Source organism: Oryctolagus cuniculus, chromosome 1 (genome assembly GCF_051225735.1).
Source record: "Oryctolagus cuniculus isolate XC-2025 breed Fujian yellow rabbit chromosome 1, ASM5122573v1, whole genome shotgun sequence".
Classification (NCBI taxonomy): Eukaryota; Metazoa; Chordata; class Mammalia; order Lagomorpha; family Leporidae; genus Oryctolagus; species Oryctolagus cuniculus.
Window position 1 is genome coordinate 128,927,043 of NC_142867.1, and position 22,164 is coordinate 128,949,206.

Sequence of the window (22,164 nt, forward strand, 5' to 3'; positions counted from 1 at the left end):
GTAATCCAGTGGAGGAAAACCACATTTATTTCTCCCCATCCCCGACAAGGGTGCCCAGCAATAAACAAGGAGAAAGTGCCATCTTCATGCCAGAAGAGGCTGCAGCAGAACTCACTTATGCATTACCAGGGGATTTCACAAGAGGGCAAATTCTGTGTTTCCCACTGACTTTGAGTCAGGCTGGGAGGGTTGGCCTGGGGCTGGACACACATTAAGGCTTATGAAGTGCTCCCATTCCCTTGACCTGTCACAGATTCCAGTGCTCAAATTGCCAAGCTGACTCTGAGAAGTCTCTTCTCTCTCAGTTGATAGGGCAGGCTCATGGGGCTGAGATTGGATCCTCTGTGCCCTATGACTGGGGAATTCTGTGACTGCACAATAGGATGTGGGGTGTATCTAGGTCTCTGGGAAATCCTATGTCTGGTGTCGGAGTCTTAGAGCTCCCTGACTGCCTGAAGTTGGTCATTGAAAGGGACTGGTGCTCACACTGAGGACCACACAGATCTTTCCTGTGGCTCATGCACCTTCATGGGTGGGGGTTGTACTCACTGTGGGCTAAGCTCCAGGCACGGAACATCTTGGAAGGGAGGAGGTGAACATGAACAAGTGTTATGATACTCTCCTCCCTGCTGACAATAGAGGAGATTTAGCATGCCCAACATGGGTGTCACCCTGGATTCTCACTCTAAATTTCAGCACTGACAAAAGCTCCCTGACCCCACCGAGCACACACCACTGAAGGAGCAGACAGTCCACTAAGCCTCAGAGACATAGTTCAAAGATAAAAGATACCAGAGGAGAAAACCAACAAACATTTCCACAAATGCCTAAAACTAAATGCAGAAATACAAGAAAGAAGAACAAAGAAGACAACATGACTCCTCGAAAGGAACACATCAGTGTGAAGAATTAGAATGAGAAGATGAAGAGACTGATGACATGCCAGAAGAAATGATCATGAAATTATTCAGAAACATAGAGGAACGTTCACAAGAAAGAAATCCTTGCACAATATGGATGAGAAATTTTTCCAAGAGATCGAGATAGTAGAAAAAACTCATTTTAGGGTATTGTTAACTGGATAGTACCTGCCTGAGGGTTACCATGTCAATTCTTTATTTTTGTCCCGGCCACAAATTTCAAGGAAAATAATAAAGGCTTAATAAGGAGAATCTAATCCTAAAGATACGCATTTTACACACAGGTGCTTCTTTCCAGAGACCAGGTTGACTTCAGTAGTGGCATTTTAAAACATTCTAAAGGTAATTTGGTGAGGAAATGGCTGACAAACGGACCCCAGAGAGAAGACCTGTAAATGTTCCCGCAGTCTCTGAGTCTGCTGGAATTAGCACATGCCTATTCTTGCTCTTTTGCTTCTGAATTTTGAGATTGAAGTCCACTTTTCTTATGATGTCAAGGTTGGAGGTGACACAGGTTGCACATAGACTTGCACATGGTACTAAGTTCATTTTCTTGGGGGCATTGAGAGCCTCCTGGACACAGAGGCTATCTGGGAGCTGTGCTTTCTCTCCATAGAAAGGAAGATGGTGTGGCCTGAAGATATTCTTGGGCATACTGTCCTCAACTCATGGCAGTGCATACAGAAGAGTACAGTCCACTCTGGGGCCTGTGCTGTTCCTTGGGAACAGCCTTGATGGTTTTTTAGAATAACTTTTATAGTCAGTGTGCTTTCTATATGATGCTTAACTTACTTACCTCAAGTTGAAGGACCTGCTTCAGCACTTTTTATTTTTTTAATTTGGTATGTTTGGGAGGTAGAATGTGATAATTTGATATGTATGTACATACCATGTTTAATAGCCAAATCAAAGTAATTTGAGTTTACACATCTTTAAATATTTGTTATTTCCTTGATTGAAAATTTTAGGAATCCTACAGTTTGGTTCTTTTTTTTTTTCAAAAACCTTTTTTTATTACCGAATAGTTTTAATTTACAGAACAGGAATTGTCTAGTCCTGTAAAGAATTTCCTCAATGGCTGGTACTGCTGTGGCAGAGTCAATTAATCCTCCACCTGTGGCGCCAGCATCCCATATGGGCTCCAGTTCAAGTCCCAGCTGCTCCCCTTTCGATCCAGCTCTCTGCTATCACCTGGGAAAGCATGGGAAGATGGCTCAAGTGCTTGGGCCCCTGCGCCCTTGTGGGAGACCTGGAAAAAGCTCCTGGCTCCTGGCTTCAGATTGGCTCAGCACCAGCCATTGTGGCTATTTTGGGAGTGAACCAGTGGATGGAAGACCCTTTCTCTGCCTCTCCCTCTCACTGCCTATAACTCCACCTCTCAAATAAGTGAATAAAATCTTTTTAAAAATAGGCTTAAAAAGTAATTTCCATATACCCCACACCCAGCTTCCCTGGTTGTAAACAGTTCATATTAGTTTGAAATATTTGTCACAATCTATAAATTACACAGAGCTTCCCCTATTATTAACATCTCAGATTAGTATAATATACTTTCCAGAACTAAAGTATATAATAAATTGTTGTAAACTATAGTCACCCAAGTGTGCTATAAGGACATATTCGTCCTGTCTAACTGAATTTTGTTACTCATTATCCAACCTCCTTGTAAGCCTACAGAGATCACCGTTCTACTCTCTACTACTATGAAATCAATTTTTAGCATCCATATATGCGAACATGTAATATATATTTTTATTATTTAAGTGGAAGGGAGAGACATAGAGAGGATACTTCCTTTCACCAATTCGCTTCCCAAATGCTTTCAGTGGTCAGTCCCAAGCTGGGCGATTAGGACTCAGTGCAAATCTTCTACAAGGATGGCTGGGATATAGCCATTTGAGCCATCACTGCTGCTTCCCAAGATCTGATTAGTAGGAAGCTATAATCAGGAGCAAAGCAGCGCTCACACCCAGGTACTCTGATATGGGATACAAGCTTCCTAACTGGTGTCTCAACAACAAGGCCAAACACCTGCTCCTGGTATATGTGGGGCTGTGGATGTGTGTACCTGGCTAACTTCACTGAATTATGTCCCTCCACTTTCAATTATGTTGCCTCAAATGACAAAATTTCCACCTTTTTATGGCTGAATAATATTCTGCTTTTTATATGCTCTTTATTCACTCATTGCCCAGTGGGCCTCTTGGTTGATTCCACATCTTGGCTATTTTGAAAAATGTTAAATCAGTCCGAAAAGTTCAGGTAAACCTTTGATGTACTGATTTCAACTCCTTTGGCTCTATATCCAGACACAGGATAGCAGTATCAAATGATAGCTGTATTTTTAGTGATACAAAGGGTCTCCAGATTGCTTTCCAAATTGATTGTTATACAGATCTACGTTCTCAACAATAGTATTTAAATGTTTGCCTTTTTCTGAATCTTTGCCAGTATTTACTATTTTTTTTTGATGAAAGGAATTCTGACTCAGGTGAGATGATATCTCAGTATGATTTTGAGTTCCATTTCTCTGATGGTTACTGATGTTGATCATTAGTATATATACTTGTTGGATATTTGTATATCTCCATTTCATAAATTTCTATTCAAATCATTGGACTATTTTTATTGGACTGTTAGTACTATTATTGTTGAATTGTCTGAGTTCCTTACATGTTCTTGGCATTAATCTGTTACTGGATGAATAGTTTACAATATTTTCACCATTGTGCAATTTATTTATTCTGTTGATTGTTTTCAATTCTATGCTGAAAATCCTTAGTTTCATCTTCTCATTTGTCTTTTTTTTTGCTTTTGTTGTATGTGCCTTTGGTAGTTTATCCAAAATCTATACCCTATACTAACATCATGAAACTAGTAGAAGAAAACATAAGGAAAGCATTAACATCATGACATGCTTGCCTTATGTTTTCTCCTGGTTTCGTAGTTCGAGGTCTTATGCTGATCCTTGTATATTGTTAGAATACACTTTTTCCATATATGGGTACCTAGTTTTCCTAGCACCATTAATTAAAGAGATTTTCCTTTCTCCAAAGTATATTTTAGCATCTTTGTCAGAATTCAATATGTTAATGACACATGGACTTACTTCTTGGTTCTGGGTTCTGTTCCATTGTTCTGTTTGTATGCCAGTGCATTCTGTCTAGGTTATCATAGCTTTGTAGCATGTTTCAATTCACATATTCTGAGGTTTCTAACTTTTTTCCATTGCTCGGAAATGATTTGATTATTTGGGCTCTTTTGTGCTTCTATATGAATTTGAGAAGTGTATTCTCTGTAAGAATGCCACTCTCGGAGCCAGCATGGTATAGCCACCACCTGTAATGCCAACATCAAATAAGGACATCGGTTAGAAGTGTGGTTGCACCACCTCTGATCCAACTCCCTGCTAATTTTCCTGGGAAAGCAGCAGAAGACGGCCCAAGTGGTTGGGCCTGGGCTCCCATAAGGGAGATCCAGAAGAAGCTCTTGGTTCCTGGCTTCAGCTTGCCCCAGCCTTGACTGTTGTGACCATCTGAGGAGTGAACATGTGGATGGAAGATTTCTCTTTATTTCTTAATCTCTCTCTGTATCTCTGTCTTTCAAATAAATAAATGTTTTTCTAAAAAAAGAATGTCATTGTATTTTTAGAGGATTGTACTGAATCTATAGATTTCTCTGAGAACTACGTACATTTTAACTATATTATATCTTCCAATCTATGAACATGGATTTCTTTCAATTTTTGCATGTAGTTTTTGATTTATTTCATTGTAGTTTTATAATTTTTATTCTAGTGTTCATTCGTTTCCTTGATCCAATTTATTCTTACGCAAATGAAAGAAAAAAATTATTGTGGCTGGTATATTGGAATTACTTTCTCTTTATTTATTTATTTATTTGACAGATAGAGTTAGACAGTGAGAGAGAGACAGAGAGAAAGGTCCTCCCTCCGTTGGTTCACCCCCCAAATGGCCACTATGGCCGGAAATACTCTGATCCAAAGCCAGGAGCCAGGTACTTACTTCCTCTGGTCTCCCATGAGGGTGCAGGGGACCAAGCACTTGGGCCGTCCTCCACTGCCTTTCCGAGCCATAGCAGAGAGCTGGACTGGAAGAGGTGCAACTGGGACTAGAACCCGGAGCCCATATAGGATGCTGGCACTGCAGGTGGAGGATTAACCAAGTGAGCCACGGTGCCAGCCCGGAATTACTTTCTTGATATATTTTCTACAAGCTTATTATTTTGTATAAAAGTGGTATTGACTTTTGCATGTTGATTTTGCATTCTGCAGTTTTGCTAAATTCATTTATGGGTAATAAAACCTATTGATGGATTCTTTATTTTTTCTGTATGTAAAATCATGTAATTTGCAGAAAAGAATAATTTGGCTTATCAAAGCCTCTCTTTATTGGGTTACTTTTTTAAAAGATTTACTTATTTATTTTGAAAGTCAGAGTTACACGGAGAGAGAAGGAGAGGTAAAGAGAACTAGAAAGAGAAAGAGAGAGAAAGAGAGGTCTTCCATCGCAGGTTCACTCCCCAATTGGCAGCAACAGCCAGAGTTGCACCGATACGAAGCCAGGAGCCAGCAGCTTCTTCAGGGACTCCCACGCAGGTGCAGGGGCCCAAGGACTTCGGCCATCTTCCACTGCTTTCCCACACCATAGCAGAGAGCTGGGTCAGAAGTAGAGTAGTTGAGACTAGAACCAGTGCCCATAAGGGATGCTGGTGTTGCAGATGACAGCTTTACCAGCTATGCCACAGCGCCGTTCCCATTGGGTTACTTTTTATTAAAACTCCGTCTCATTTTTTCATTATTGGTTTTTTTCAAGTCTTGTTTGTCTTTGTGGTTCAATTTACATAGGTTATCTATGCCATGAAATTTATCCATTTCTTCAGGGTTTTCTGATTTGTTGAAAATGATGTTGTGAATATACTTGCTTATAATGGTATCTAAAGTTTTTTTTTTTTATTTCTGTGGTGTAAGCATTCTTTGATTTATTTCATTGTAGTTTTTTCATTAGTATTTACCTCTGACTTTATGTGTGTCTTCTCCATTTTTTATTTGTTAATCTAGCTGAAGTTTTGCCAATTTCATATTTTCAAAAAGCCAACACTTCAATTCACTTATCTTTTTTGTTTTTAATTATATTTTTGCTGTGATCTATATTGCTTGTCTCCTACTAATTTTTTCACTGTTTTGCATTTCTGGTTCATTCCATTCTGTTATTTTTTATGTTTAAAATCTTTCAGTGTAGGTATCTACTACTATAAACTTCCTGCTAGGTACTAATTTTGATATATTCCATAAACTTGATATGTTGTGTTTCTAGTCATCTTTTTTTAAAAAAATTTTTATTTTATTTCTTTGAAAGACAGAGTTACAGAAAGGCAGAGGCAGAGAGACAGAGGTCTTCCAACCCTGGTTGACTCGCTAAATGGCTGCAACAACTGAAACTGGGCTGATCTGAAGCCAAGAGCCAGGAGCTTCTTCCAGCTCTCCATGAGGGTGCCGGGGCCCAGGCACTTGGGCCATCTTCTTCTGCTTTCCCAGGCCATAGCAGAGAGCTGGATCTGAAGAGGAGTATTTGGAACTTGAACTGACACCATACGGGATGTCAGCACTGCAGGTGGCATCTTTACCTGCTATGCCATAGCACCTGCCCCATCTAGTCTCATCTTTTAAGAATGTTTTAGCCTGCGCCGCGGCTCACTAGGCTAATCCTCCGCCTAGCGGCGCCAGCACACCAGGTTCTAGTCCCGGTCGGGGTGCCGGATTCTGTCCCGGTTGCCCCTCTTCCAGGCCAGCCCTCTGCTGTGGCCAGGGAGTGCAGTGGAGGATGGCCCAGGTGCTTGGGCCCTGCACCCCATGGGAGACCAGGAAAAGCACCAGGCTCCTGGCTCCTGCCATCGGTTCAGCGCGGTGCGCCGGCCGCAGCGCGCCGGCCGCGGCGGCCATTGGAGGGTGAACCAACGGCAAAGGAAGACCTTTCTCTCTGTCTCTCTCTCTCACTGTCCACTCTGCCTGTCAAAAAAAAAAAAAAAAAAGAATGTTTTAAAATTTTTCTCATTGATTTCTTAACTGACTTGAAGGTTGTTCAAATATGTGTTGTTTAACTGCCATATATTGTTCATTTTTTAAAGTTCCTCTTTTTGATGTCCAATTTACATCATAGTGATGTAAGATACATGCTGTGATTTCAATTTACCTTACTTTATTGAAATTTATCTATTGTATTCTATTGTAGAGAATGTTTCATGTGGTAATGAGAAGAATGTATATTATTCTGAGCTTGATGAATGAAATGTTTGTAAATTTGTTATTTCATTGAGTAATATAGTTTACCTACTTTGCTATTTTGTCGTTTGTGTGGATGATCCGTTGATTAAAACAGTGTACAGAAACCATGAACTACTACTGTATTAGAGTCCTCTCTCCCTTTTCATTTCATAATGTTTATTTTACAAAATTCAGTGTTGAATTGATCTTTTATGGTATAGTTACAGTTTTCTCTTTCTGCACTTTTAACTTAAAATTTGCTTTGTAGAATGCTAGGATAGATAATCCTGCTCCTACTTGGGATATGTTTACATGGAATATCTTGTTTTCCCATCTTTTCACCTTCACACTATGTGGTTCTTTACTGAGAAAGTGATTTTCTTGTAGGTGTATATTTTTTACTTTGAAAATTAATTCATCCAGTCTAACTATGTATTGTTTTTAATGATTTTTATTTATAATACTTCATTTTTATTTTTCTTTACAATTTCAATTTCATGGGAAAAGTTTACATTCATGTAACGTATGGTTAACATGCTGCGCCACAGCACCGGCCAGAGATTTGATCATTGTTTGCAGTGCTTGTCTCCTCCACTGAGGAACAGTGTTTTTTTTTTTTTTTTTTTCCTCTTCTTACTATTTGTTGAACTCTTTTGCTTAGTGTGCAGTTAAATGTATAATCATTAAGTAAACTGAAAATAGATCTTCATAAAAATTAAGAGTGGCAATGGGAGAGGGAGGAGGAGGAAGAGTTGGAGTGTGGGTAGGAGGGAGGGCGCAGAGGAAATTGTCACTATGTTCCTAAATCTGTATATATGAAATACATGAAACTTGTATAACTTAAATAAGACTTTAAAAAACAGGATTTTTTTATTTATTTGAAAAAGATCAATAGATAATGGGGAGAGAGGGAAGGGGGAAAAGAGAGAGAGAGAGAGGGAGAGAGACAGGAAGAGAGAGAGGGAGAGAGAGAGAGAGTATCTTCCATGTGCTGTTTACAATTCCCCAAAGGCCTCAACAGCCAGGTCTAGGCCAGACCACAACCGGGAGCAAGAATTTCCATCCTGGTCTCAAGCATGGACAGCAGGGGCTTAAGTAGTTGGGCCTTCATCCTGCCCTATCCCAGGTGTCCTAGTAGGAAGCTGGATGGGAAGCAGTGCAGCTGGGACTCAAATCAGCACTTCAATATGAGATGTCGCTGTCATGCACAACGGCATAACCTACTGTGCTGAGTCCCTCTGCTGTTATTTCTTGGAAATTTTTTAATGTATGTGGAACAGCCAATTTTCTTCTGTCCTAAAAGTGTTCTTATATTGGTGATAGTTTAATGAAGATTGCTTTATATATGACAAGATGCCCGTATCTTACTGATTTTAGAAATTTCACTTTGGGCTTTGATGCTTTGCCCATAATATGCATTAAAGAGTATCTTATTTTAGTTGATTTTGATTGGCATTCTTCGAGCTTCCAGGACTAGTATAGCCATATCTTTTCCTATAATAAGAGAGTCACTAGCAATTTTTTTTGACAGGCAGAGTGGACAGTGAGAGAGAGAGAGACAGAGGGAAAGGTCTTCCTTTGCCGTTGGTTCACCCTCCAATGGCCGCCGCGACCGGCACACCGCGCTGATCTGATGGCAGGAGCCAGGTGCTTATCCTGTTCTCCCATGCGGGTGCAGGGCCCAAGCACTTGGGCCATCTTCCACTGCACTCCCTGGCCACAGCAGAGAGCTGGCCTGGAAGAGGGGCAACCGGGACAGAATCTGGTGCCCCGACTGGGACTAGAACCTGGTGTGCCGGCGCTGCAAGGCGGAGGATTAGCCTAGTGAGCCGTGGCGCCGGCCTAGCAATTATTTTGTTACAGAGATGTTCTATAACTTTCACCATTTCTTCTTTTTCTAAAATTCAAAGACTTCTTGGATTAATTGTATCAATAATAATATGTGTCAATAATAAATTACATCAACAATAATGTGGTATGCTTTTAATTCACTTTTGTTGTGGCTTTTTCCTGATTGGGTTATTTCAAAAGATCTTTCTTCAATTGCAGAAATTCCTTCTGCTTGATCTAGTCTGTAGTTGAGGCTCTCACTGGCGTTTCTTATTTTATTCATTGAGTTCTGCAGCTCAATCATTCCTTCTTTGTTTAAAAACTTACTATTCATTTGCTAAACTTATCATTCAGAACATGAATTATTTTCCTAATTTTATTGCATTGCATATTTTCTGTAATATATTTGGAGGCACTTAAATTTCTTATTTGTTTAATTGTATTAAAAACTCAAATAGAGAAAAGGGGAGAAAGAGAGAGAGATTTTCTTCCATTTGCTAGTTCACGCCCCAGTGCCTTCAGTGGCTTCTGCTGGTTCATGCTGAAGGCAGGAAACCTGGAACTCAGCATGGGTGTGCCATGTGGATGACAGGGACCCAAGCACTTGAGTCATCAGCTGCTGCCTCCTAGGATGTGCATTATCAGGAAGATGAATGGGAAGCATAGATCGCCCTTGAACCCAGAGACGCAAATATGTGATGTAGGCTTCCCAATCAGCGTCTGAACCACTGCACCAAATACCTGTCCCTTCTTATCCCTTCTGTGAATTAAGAAGATAATCATTTGAGTTATTTTTCAAGTAACTAGTCAGTTTTTTGTTTTGGGATCTGTGGCTTGAGGGTTATTTTTTTCTTTTTTTTTCTTTTCTTTTTTTACAGGCAGAGTGGACAGAGAGAGACAGAAAGAAAGGTCTTCCTTTGCTGTTGGTTCACCCTCCAATGGCTGCCGCGGCCGGCGTGCTGCAGCCGGCGCACCGCACTGATCCGAAGGCAGGAGCCAGGTACTTTTCCTGGTCTCCCATGGGGTGCAGGGCCCAAGTACTTGGGCCATCCTCCACTGCACTCCCTGGCCACAGCAGAGAGCTGGCCTGGAAGAAGGGCAACCGGGACAGAATCCAGCGCCCCAACCGGGACTAGAACCCGGTGTGCCGGCGCCGCAAGGCGGAGGATTAGCCTAGTGAGCCGCAGCGCCGGCCTGAGGGTTATTTTTTTCAAGTGTCATGTTATTGTGTTTTTTCATATGTCCCTGTGTTGATATTTGTGAACACAGCAGGTGATTTGCCTCTATCAGTTTTATTGGATTGATTTTGTGTTAAGAAATTTTCTCCTGAAGATGTGCTATGAAGCATTGTTTCACCTATAGGAATTCTTGTAAGGCACCTCTACTGGCAAACAACTGTTCTAATTTTAATACTTTTGGGAAAATCTTTATACCTCTTACATTTTAAAAATTTATTTGATAGCTGAGCGACAGAGATGGACACAAAGAGACAAATAAAGAGCTTTCCCACCTGCTTATTCACTCCCAGACAGCCCCAGTGACAAGGAAAGGGGGTACTTAAAAACTGGGAACCAGGAACTCAGTCTAGATCTTCCCTGTGAGTGGCAGGACCTCACCTACTTGATCCATCAACTGTCGTCACCAGGAGTCTGTGTTGGCAGGAAGCTGGAATTGACCCCAGGCACAGTAAGAAGACACATGGGGGTCTGAGCTTGGTCTTAACCACTAGGTCTCTTTCATTTTTGAAGCTCATTTTTGGTGAGTGTAGTACTTCTGGTTGCCTGGTTTATTGTTTTCGCTTTCTGAATAAAGTAGTCATTTCTGGCCTATAAGGTTACTGCTACACGCTTTGCTGATAATTTTATGCCCCCCAAATTTTTATATATTTTACTTTTATCAACAAATTATACCTCAATTAAATATTTTCTAATTTATGCTGTGATTTATTATTTGATTTATGGGTTCCTTGGAAGAATTTTGCTTAATTTCCAAATATCTGCATCTTTTAAGTTATCTTGTTATTAATGTTATTGTCTGAGAATTTTAAAATATGTAAAGACTTGTTTACTGCAACATGTGTATATTTGTAAATATTCTTATGTATACTTCAAAAATATATGAGATATTTGTTAGATCAATGTTTCATATATGTTGGTAGAAATTCATGAATCTTCTTGTTTTAAATATTTATACTTTCATTGATATTTATTTTTGTCTACTAACCATTGAATGGTTGTGTGAACATTTTCTACTATGATTGTGGAGTTGTTTACTCTCCGTTTGCTCTTTCCATTTTGCTTGTATACTTTGAATCTATTCTTTCAGCGTCCCTTTACATAACATGCACATTTATTCTAAATTAAGAATTTTATCATCGTGAAATAATCAACTTTATCTCTCATAATGTTTTTGTCACAACGCTTTATTATTGATTGCAGCAGAGCTATCACAACCTTGTACTGTTAGTCTTTACATGCCATACCTCTGCAATTTCTCTTTTGTTCTTATCATTCTCCTGTGTTTATGATGATTCTTCTATACATGGCAAAGGGATAAATATTCATAACTCAATATGACTAGGATCACTAGGAAGCACCTTACTACCATTAAGGACTGGAATGATTTTATGCAAGGTCTACACCCAATGACTGGACAGTTTATGGTAAATTCCTTCAAGGTATAGCTCCATAAAGCCTCAAACACTAGGCACATTACTTATTAAGGCTCACTGGTATAAAATTTTGTCCTCCTACACTTATGAGGTTATAAAAAAATCTCTGCTCAGCCTCTCAAAAAATTCTCCCTGAAAGAATCGATGCCTCTCATGGAAACCAACCTGGTTCCTTGTCTTTCTTTCTGTTTCCTCCTATTCCTTGCACCTGTAACTTTGCACTGTATTACAAGCAAGATAAAAAGACTATAGCTTTTAAAGCTGTTATTAGCATTAGTGTTCATCTCTGTGCCTAATACATATTTTTTGGAAGCAGAAACATGCTATTAAAAACATTATATATCATATGGCAAGAATAATAGTAGCATTGCCCTTGAAATTTTGTTCCATTCTTGTTTTTCCTTTTCTTTCCTTGACAGCAGGGTAGAAGTTCTACAACATTTCCAATTTTAAACTCATTTCCACTTTCCCTGGTGTGAAGCATTTAAATCTTGCACTGTCTACACAAGTGCCTTAGGTTTCCTTGACAGTGTGCTTCAGGAGTCTCTGTCTTTCCAGGGCTAGACGTATGGGTTTGTGTTCATCAATGGAAGGAACCTTGAGAGATACAGTAATATTGTGCCTCAGAGAACACTTTAACTTCCTGTCATCTGGCTTCATCCAGAAGACAATGAGGTGAGTTGTCCAAATCCTGCTTTGAGATCTCATAGCTTTGAGAATGATCTTCATCCCAGAATCTGAACTGCAGCATCTATTTCATCGTGTGATACCTTCACCTTTCTTTTTTTTTTCAACTTTAATTTAATAAATATGAATTTCCAAAGTTAAACTTTAGCAGCTTTTCCACCAATAACCTCCCTCCCACCCGCAACCATCCCATCTTCCACTCCCTGTCCCATCCCATTCTTCATCAAGATTCATTTTCAATTATTTTTATATACAGACATCAACTTACTATATACTTAGTAAAGATTTCAACAGATTGCACCCACACAGACACACAAAGTTTAAAGTACTATTTGAAGACTAGATTTACAGTTATGTCACATAGTGCAACACATTAAGGACAATGATCCTACATGGGGAACAGGTGAACGGTGACACCCGATGTTGATTAACAATTGACACTCTTATTTATGACATCAGTAATCACCTGAGGCTCTGGTCATGAGCTGCCAAGGCTATGGAAGACTCTTGAGTTCACAAACTCCGATCTTATTTAGACAAGGCCATAATCAAAGTGGAAGTTCTCTCTTCCCTTCAGAGAAAGGTACCTCCTTCTTTGATGGCCCATTCTTTCCACAGGGATCTCACTCACAGAGATCTTTCATTTAGGTCATTTTTCTTGCCACAGTGTCATGGCTTTCTATACCTGTGAAAATCTCATGGGCTTTTTAGATGGATCCAAATGCCTTAAGGGCTGATTCTGAGGCCAGAGTGCTATTTGGGACATCTGCCATTCTACAAGTCTGCTGTGTATCCCGCTTTCCATGTTAGATTGTTCTATCCTTTTTAATTCTATCAGTTAGTATTAGCAGACACTAGTCTTATTTATAAGATCCCTTTGACACTTAATCTTATCATTATGATCAATTATGAACTGAAACTGATCACTTTGACTAGTAGATGGCATTGGTACATGCCACCTTGATGGGATTGGATTGGAATCCCCTGGCACATATCTAGCTCTACCATTAAGGGTAAGTCCAAGTGAGCATGTGCCAAACTGTACATCTCCTCCCTCTCTTATTCCCACTCGTACATTTAACAGGGATCACTTTTCAGTTAAATCTAAATACCTAAGAATAATTGTGTGTTAATTAAAGAGTTCGTTCAACCAATGGTATCAAGTAGAACAAAAAATACTAAAAGGAATAAAATAGTAATCTATCATGTCTTTCCAAGTCTTTGTGTATGAGAAAATAAAGAATGATTTATTCATCTAATCTATTGAAAATGCCAAGCTGTAAGATTGTGCATTGTTGAACTTCAGGACGTTTTTCAAGAAGATTGATGTAAATAAACCTGAAACCAATAAAACAGTATGAAACATTGGGGCCGGTGCTGTGGCGTAGTGGGTTAAAGCCCTGGCCTGAAGTGCTGGCATCTCATATGGGTGCTGGCTCAAGTCCCAGATGCTCCACTTCCGATCCAGCTCTCTGCTATGGCCTGGGAAGGCAGCGTAAAATGGCCCAAGTTCTTCTACCCCTACACCCATGTGCGATTCCCAGAAGAAGGTCCTGGTTCCTGGCTTTGGATCGGCACAGCTCCTGCCATTGTGGCCATCTGGGGAGTGAACCATCAGATGGAAGACCTCTCTCTCTGTCTCTATCTCTCTCTGTAACTCTGTCTTTCAAATAAATAAAATAAATCTTTAAAAAAATGTGAAACATCAAAAAAGCGAAGAGCTGTTTTTTTTTTAAAAAAATAAACAAAATTGAAACACCATTGGTCCAACTAAACAAAAAAGGAGGTAGAACACTCAAATTAATAAAATTAAAGATGAAAAGGAAATGTAACAACAGACTCACAGAAATAAAACAAAATTAGCAGAAATTACTATAAAAAGCTCTATGCCAACAAAGTGGGAAATCTAAAAAAAATAAGGATAGATTCCTAGACACACATGACATTGATAAAATGAGTCTTGAAGACATAAAAAAACCTAAACAGACCAATAACCAAGTCAGAAATGGAATCAGTAATCAAGATTCTCCAAACAAAGAAAAGACAAGGACTGGATGGCTTCACTGTTGAATTCTACCAAACATTTAAAAAACTCCAATTCTTCTCAACCTATTTAAAACAATTGAAAGGGAGGGAATTCTCCCAAATTCTTTCTATGAAATAATTAATTCCTAAACCTGAAAATATAGAACAGAGAAAGAGAACTACAGACCAATTTCCCAAATGAACATAGGTGTAAAAATCCTCAACAAAATATTAGCCAATCAAATCCAATAACATATCAGAAAGATTATTCACCTGGACAATCTAGGATTTATACCTGGTATGCAGGGATGGTTCAACATTCACAAATTGATCCATGTGATACATCACATCAACAATTTGAAGAACAAAAACTATATGATTATCTCAATAGATGCAGAAAAAGCATCACAAAAATACAACACCATTTCATGATGAAAACTCTAAGCAAATTGGGAATAGAAGGAACATTTCTCAACAAAATCAAGGCAATTTATGACAAACCCATGGTCAGCATCATAATTGAATGGAGAAAAGTTGGAAGCATTCCCACTGAGATTTAGAACCAGACAAGGATGCCCACTCTCACCACTTCTATTAAACATAGTACACGAAGTTTTAGCCAGAGCCATTAAACAAGAGAAAGAAATCAAAGAGATACAAATTGGAAAGGAGTAACTGAAACTATCCCTATTTGCAGATGACATTATTCTATATATAGGAGATCCAAAAGATGCCACTAAGAGACTATTGGAACTCATAGAAGAGTTTGGAAAAGTAGCAGGATATAAAATCAAAACATAAAAATCAACTGCCTTTGTATACACAAAGCCATGACTGAGAAAGAGCTTGTAATATCAATCCCATAAACAATACCTACCAAAAAAATCAAATACCTTGAAATAAATTTAACCTAGTATGTCAAAGTTCTCTACAATAATAATTGTAAAACATTGAAGAAAGAAATAGAAGACACAAAAAATGGAAAAGTCTTCCATGTTCATGGATTGAAAAAAATTAATATAATCAATATGTCCATACTACCAAAAGCAATTTACAGATTCAGTGTGATACAAATCAAAATACTAAATACACTCTTCTCAAATATATAAAAAATGCTGAAATTCATATGGAAACAGAGGAGACCCTGAATAGCTAACACAAAAGCTGGAGGCATCACAATACCAGGAAGTTATAATCAAAACAGCTTGGTATTGGTATAAAAGCAGATGGATTGACCAACGGAACTGAATAGAAATGCCAGAAATCACCCAAGCATCTACAACCAACTTTTCTTTGACAAAGGAGCTAAAATCAATCCCTTGAGCAAGGACAGTCTCTTCAACAAATAGTTCTGGGAAAACTGGATTGCCACATGCAGAAGCATGAAACAAGACCTCTACCTTACACCTTTCACTAAAATCCACTGAAAATAGACTATATGACCTGATACCATCAAAGTATTAGACAACATTGGGGAAACCCTACAGGACATTGGCATAGACAAAGAGTTTTTAGAAAAGATCCCAGAGGCACAGGCAATCAAAGCCAAAGTTGACAAATGAGATCACCTCAAATTGAGATGCTGCTGCACTGACAAATAAACAATCAGCAAAGTGAAGAGGCAACCAACAGAATGGGAGAAAATATTTGCAAACTCTACAACTGATAAAGGCTTAAAAACCTGAACATTTAAGAGAGCAAGAAACTCAGCAACAGCAAAACAAACAACCCAGTTAAGAAGTGAGCAAAGGACTCAAACAGACATTTTTCAAAAGAGGAAATCCAAATGGTCAATAGGTACATGAAAAAGATAATCAGGATCACTAACCATCAGGGAAATTTAAATCAAAACCACAATGAGGTTTCACCTCATCCCTATTAGAATGGCTTTCATACAGAAATCAACCAACAACAAGTGCTGGTGAGCATGTGGGGGAATAGGTACCCTTACCTGCTGTTAACGGGAATGTAACCTGGTAAACCCACTATGGAGGACACCTCAGAAACCTGAATGTAGATCTACCATATGACCTAGACAACCCACTCCTGGGAATCTACCCAAAGGAAATGAAATCAGCATATGAAAGAGCTATCTGTACACCCATGTTTATCACAGCTCAATTCAAATAGCAAAGACATGGAATCAGCCCAAATGCCTATCAACTGAATGCCATGGAATACTACACAGCAGCAAAAAAATAAAATTCAGTCATTTGCAACAAAATGGATGAAGCTATAAAACATCATACTTAGTTAAATAAGACTCTCCCTAAGGGACAAATACTATATGTTCTCCCTGAACTGTGATAACTAATAGAGCACCTAAAAGGCAGCATGTAGAAATGAAATTGACACTTTGAGAAGCAATGACATTGAACAGCCCATGCGTTGACTTTTGTGGAGCACTTCTTTTACATTTTAATTTTTTTCCTTTCTTTTCTTTTATCTTATTTTACTTACCCTTTTTTTTTTCTTGACAGGCAGAGTGGACAGTGAGAGAGAGAGAGAGAAAGGTCTTCCTTTGCCGTTGGTTCACCCTCCAATGGCCGCCGCGGCCGGCACACTGCGGCCGGCACACTGCGCCTATCCAAAGGTAGGAGCCAGGTGCTTCTCCTGGTCTCCCATGGGGTGCAGGGCCCAACCACCTGGGCCATCCTCCACTGCACTCCCGGGCCACAGCAGAGAGCTGGCCTGGAAGAGGGGCAACAGGGACAGAATCCGGCAGCCGGACTGGGACTAGAACCTGGTGTGCCGGCACTGCAAGGCAGAGGATTAGCCTACTGAGCCACGGCGCCGGCCATACTTACCCTTTTTTTCTTTCATACTAATCATTGAGCTCTTAACATAGAGTTAACTATATTTGTATAAAGTAAATTAAAAATAGATTTTAGTTAAAAATAAGAGTGAGAATAAGAGAGGGAAGAGGAAGGGGGGTGGGAGTGTGAGTGGGAGGGTGGGCATGGAGGGAAGAATCACCATGACCCTAAAGTTATAATTGTGAAATGTATGAAGTTTGTTAACTGTAAAGCAGTATAGTTCTGCATACATTCCTGCTGGACCATCCCCATGGATCACAGGGTTCCTTTGCGCTCAGGGTGTCCCACCAGCAGGTTCTGCAGGAGGAATGACAACTTGACCTTGAGCTTTTGCACCTGTTGCTGCATGGCCCACATCAGCACAGAGAAGCTGTCCACATGGAGGAACTGCAACAGCCCAGCCTCCTGCTCCTGGAGATGGTGAAGAGACCCTTGACGCGCACCATGAAACAAGAGTCCCAGTCGAGCAGCCATAGCAGTTTGCCCAAGGGCCAGCAAGGACACCAAGGACCAGCACCTGCTCCTGGATGGCCGTCATGTTCTGGCAGCAAGTAGCAATGAGCTGCCCCATGCACAACCGCAGCCCTGGTGCCCTGCCTCCAGGTACTGGCCCGCCAGCAGGTGCATACCAGACAGCTGGCAGAAGTCTTCGACATTGTCCATATTCTCACACAGCTCGAAAAGCAGTTCCAGGGCCCCCTCAGCCTCCTATTGGTCAGTGGCCAGTTCTACCTCGAGGGCTGCAGGAGGCAGGTGGTGAAGGAGGGCAAGAGCCACTGGAGGAATCAACCTGCTGTCACTTGCATAAGTTGGACAGCAAAGTGAGAGAGAGAGAGAGAGGTCTTCCATCCACTGGTTCACTCCCCAGTTGGTTGCAATGCATGGAGCTGCACTGATCTGAAGTCAGGAGCCAGGAGCTTTCTTCCATGTTTCCCATGTGGGTGCAGGAGCCCAAGGACTTGGATCATCTTCTACTGCTTTCCCAGGCCATAGATGAAAGCTGGATTGGAAGTGAAGCATCTGGGACTCAAACTGGCACCCATTTGGGATGCCGGCACTACAGGCGACAGCTTTACGTGGTATGCAACAGCGCCAGCCCACAATCCACAGTTTTAATCAAAGAAAGTGGTGTTCAGTTGCTGCTCACAATAGTTGATACCCCAGGATTTGGAGATGCAGTGGATAACAGTAATTGCTGGCAGCCCACAATCAACTACATTGATAGTAAATTTGAGGACTACCTAAATGCAGAATCTTGAGAGAGAACAAAGGCCTGATGCCTGATAACAGGGTGCGGTGCTGCTTATACTTCATTGCTCCTTCAGGACACGGACTGAGGCCGTTGGATATTGAGATTATGAAACGAAAAAATAAACATCATCCCACTTACTGCCAAAGCACACTCACACCAGAGCAATGTCAACAGAACATAACATTAAACATAACAGAACATAAAATTGAAACATATGAATTTCCAGAAACAGATAATGAAGAAGAAAGTAAACTTATTAAAAAGATAAAGGACTGGGGCCGGCGCTGTGGCACAGCGGGTTAAAGCCCTGGCCTAAAGCGCCGGCATCCCATATGGACGCCGGTTCTAGTCCCGGCTGCTCCTCTTCCAATCCAGCTCTCTACTAAGGCCTGGGATAGCAGTAGAAGGGGGCCCAATTTGGGCCCCTACACCCAAGTGGGAGACCTGGAAGAAGCTCCTGGCTGGCTTCGGATTGGCGCAGCTCCTGCCATTGCGGCCATCTGGGGAGTGAACCAGCAGATGGAAGACCTCTCTCTCTGTCTCTACCTCTCTCTGATACTCTGTCTTTCAAATAAATAAAATAAATCTTTAAAAAAATGATAAAGGACTGTTTACCTCTTGCTGTGATCCATAGCAATACTATCATTGAAGTTAAAGGCAGGGAGAGAACTTCCACTTTGACCATGGCCTTGTCTAAATATGATCAGAGTCGGTGAACTCAGGGAGCTTCCATAGCCTTGGCAGCTCATGACAAGAGCCTAAGGTGATTACTGATGCCATAAACAAGAGTGTCAATTTGTTAAGTCAACAACAGGAGTCACTGTGCACTTACTCCTCATGTAGGATCTTTGTCCTTAGTGTGCTGTACATTGAGATTTAATGCTATAACTAGTACTCAAACAGTATTTTTCACTTTATGTTTCTGTGTGGGAGCAAACTGTTGAAATCTTTACTTAATGTATGCTAAACTGATCTTCTGTATATAAAGAGAATCGAAAATGAATCTTGATGTGAATGGAAGGGGAGAGGGAGTGGGAAAGGGGAGGGTTGAGGGTGGGAGGGATGTTATGGGGGAGAAGCCATTGTAATCCATAAGCTGTACTTTGGAAATTTATATTCATTAAATAAAAGTTAAAAAAAAGAGTCAGAGAAGGTACTATCTTTGGGGTGTTGTTGAAATTGAAAATGGATGGCCGGCGCCGCGGCTCACTAGGCTAATCCTCCGCCTTGCGGCCCCGGCACACCGGGTTCTAGTCCCGGTCGGGGCGCCGGATTCTGTCCCGGTTGCCCCTCTTCCAGGCCAGCTCTCTGCTGTGGCCCGGGAGTGCAGTGGAGGATGGCCCAAGTCCATGGGCCCTGCACCTGCATGGGAGACCAAGAGAAGCACCTGGCTCCTGCCTTCGGATTAGCACAGTGCGCTGGTCGCAGGGTGCCGGCCGCGGTGGCCATTGGAGGGTGAACCAGTGGCAAAAAGGAAGACCTTTCTCTCTGTCTCTCTCTCACTGTCCACTCTGCCTGTCAAAAAATAAAAAAAAAAATAAAAAAAAGAAATTGAAAATGGTGAATACTGTGATTTTACTATTCTAAGAAATATGTTGATAAGAATATGCATGCAAGACTTGAAAGATGTTACTAATTATATTCACTATGGGAACTACAGAAGCAAAAAGTGGCAGCTGTGACTTATAGTGGGGTTGATAACAAGAAAAAAGGGCAGCTTACTAAGAGCCCTCTGGCACAAGTGGAAAAAGAAGGAGGGGAGCTGGTAGCTAAGGTGAAGAAAGTGGAGATGGAGATGGAGCAAGAATTTGAAAATGAAGGTCAAAGAAAAAGTTGAAAACATGGAAGACTCTGATGCTGAGCTCATTCAGAGCCATGAACAAATGAAAAAGCATTTGGAAGCACAGCACAAAGAATGAGAGGAAAAACGTCTTCAGTCTGAGGAAGAGAAAGCAAACTGGGAAGCTCAACAATGTGTTTTAGAACAATAGGACTCTTTGAGAACCTTGGAAAAGAACAAGAAGAAATGTAAGATCTTTTTTTTAAAGATGTATTTATTTACTTGAAAGAGTTACACAGAGAGAGAAGGAGAAGCAAAGACAGAGAGAGGTCTTCCATCCGCTGGTTCACTCCACAGTTGACAACAATAGCTGGAGCTGCACCAATCCAAAGCCAGGAGCCAGGAGTTTCTTCCGGGTCTCCCATGTGGGTTCAGGGGCCCAAGGACTTGGGCCAGCTTCTACTGCTTTCCCAGGGCATAGCAGAGAGTGGGATCGGAAGTGGAGCAGCTGGGACTCAAACATGCGCCCATATGGGATGCTGCCACTGCAGGTGGTGGCTTTACCTGCTACTCCACAGCTCTGGCCCCAAAAGGTAAGATTAAAAAAATATTTATTTTTTTTTTTGGAAGTCAGAGTTACAGAGAGAGAGAAGGAGAGGCAGAGAAACGGCGGGGGTGGGTGGGTGGGCGGGGTCTTCCGTCCGCTGGTTCACTCCCCAGTTGGCCACACGGCCAGAGCTGTGCCGATCTGAAGCCAGGAGCTTGAGCTTCTTCTGGGTCTCCCATGCAGGTACAGGGGCCCAAGGACTTGAGCCATATTCTACTGCTTTCCCAGGCCATAGCAGAGCTAGATCAGAAGTGGAGCAGCTGGGACTTGAATAGGCACCCACATGGGATGCCAGCACTGCAAGTGGTGGCTTTACCTGCCATGCCACAGTGCCAGCCCTGAAAGTTAAGATCTTTTAAACTCTCTATTGAGAGTATTAGTTGCCAATGTGCCAGCTTGGACATCAGTGTTTGTTGGATCCGTTTGACCAATTTGCCCCAGTTTTATCCATAATGATGGATTTAACAGCATGACAAAAATTATTTTTGTGTGTGGGATTTTTTTTTTTTTACAAGCAGAGTGGACAGTGAGAGAAAGAGAGACAGAGAGAAAGGTCTTCCTTTTGCCGTTGGTTCACCCTCCAATGGCCACCGCGGCCAGCGCGCTGCAGCTGGCGCACGGCGCTGATCCGTAGCCAGGAGCCAGGTGCTTCTCCTGGTCTCCCATGGGGTGCAGGGCCCAAGCACTTGGGTCATCCTCCACTGCACTCCCTGACCACAGCAGAGAGCTGGCCTGGAAGAGGGGCAACCAGGACAGAATCCGGCGCCCCGACCGGGACTAGAACCCGGTGTGCTGGTGCCGCTAGGTGGAGGATTAGCCTATTGAGCCGGGCGCCGGCCTATTTTTGTGTTTTTGATCTTGATGGAGATTAAGACACCCTGTACTGTCTAGGGTGTTATATACTATATACTTAGAAAATATTGGCTCTAAGTACCTTTTCTTTGTTTTTTTCTTTTTTTAAATTAAACAAATGTCTTCAGTTTAATGCAAAAGAATATTTTATTGTTCTACAATTGTGTTCTGGTGATTTGATTGTTTATAGGGTATTCCAAAATAAAAGGACACTGGAAAGTTTTCGTTGAGGATAAATTTCCATAATATAGGCTTCTCTATAGCAATTATAATATAGGTTATATTATATTATATTATAACAATTATATAGGTTCCATTCAGTGTAACATACACAATAACATAATTTAGTCCAACACAGTGGTCTCTGTTTTTTGTCACTTCCATTGTTTAAAATACACATGGAGAAGAAAAGATATGCTTTCAGTACACCTACAGCGTTTT

The 22,164-nt window shown here is 41.0% G+C and overlaps 1 pseudogene; it reads left to right on the top strand.

Annotated features, from left to right (window-relative positions):
- The first annotated feature begins 17,768 nt into the window (after window positions 1-17,768).
- Window positions 17,769-20,550, top strand: LOC100345718 (septin-7-like; annotated as a pseudogene).
- Window positions 20,551-22,164: the final 1,614 nt, after the last annotated feature.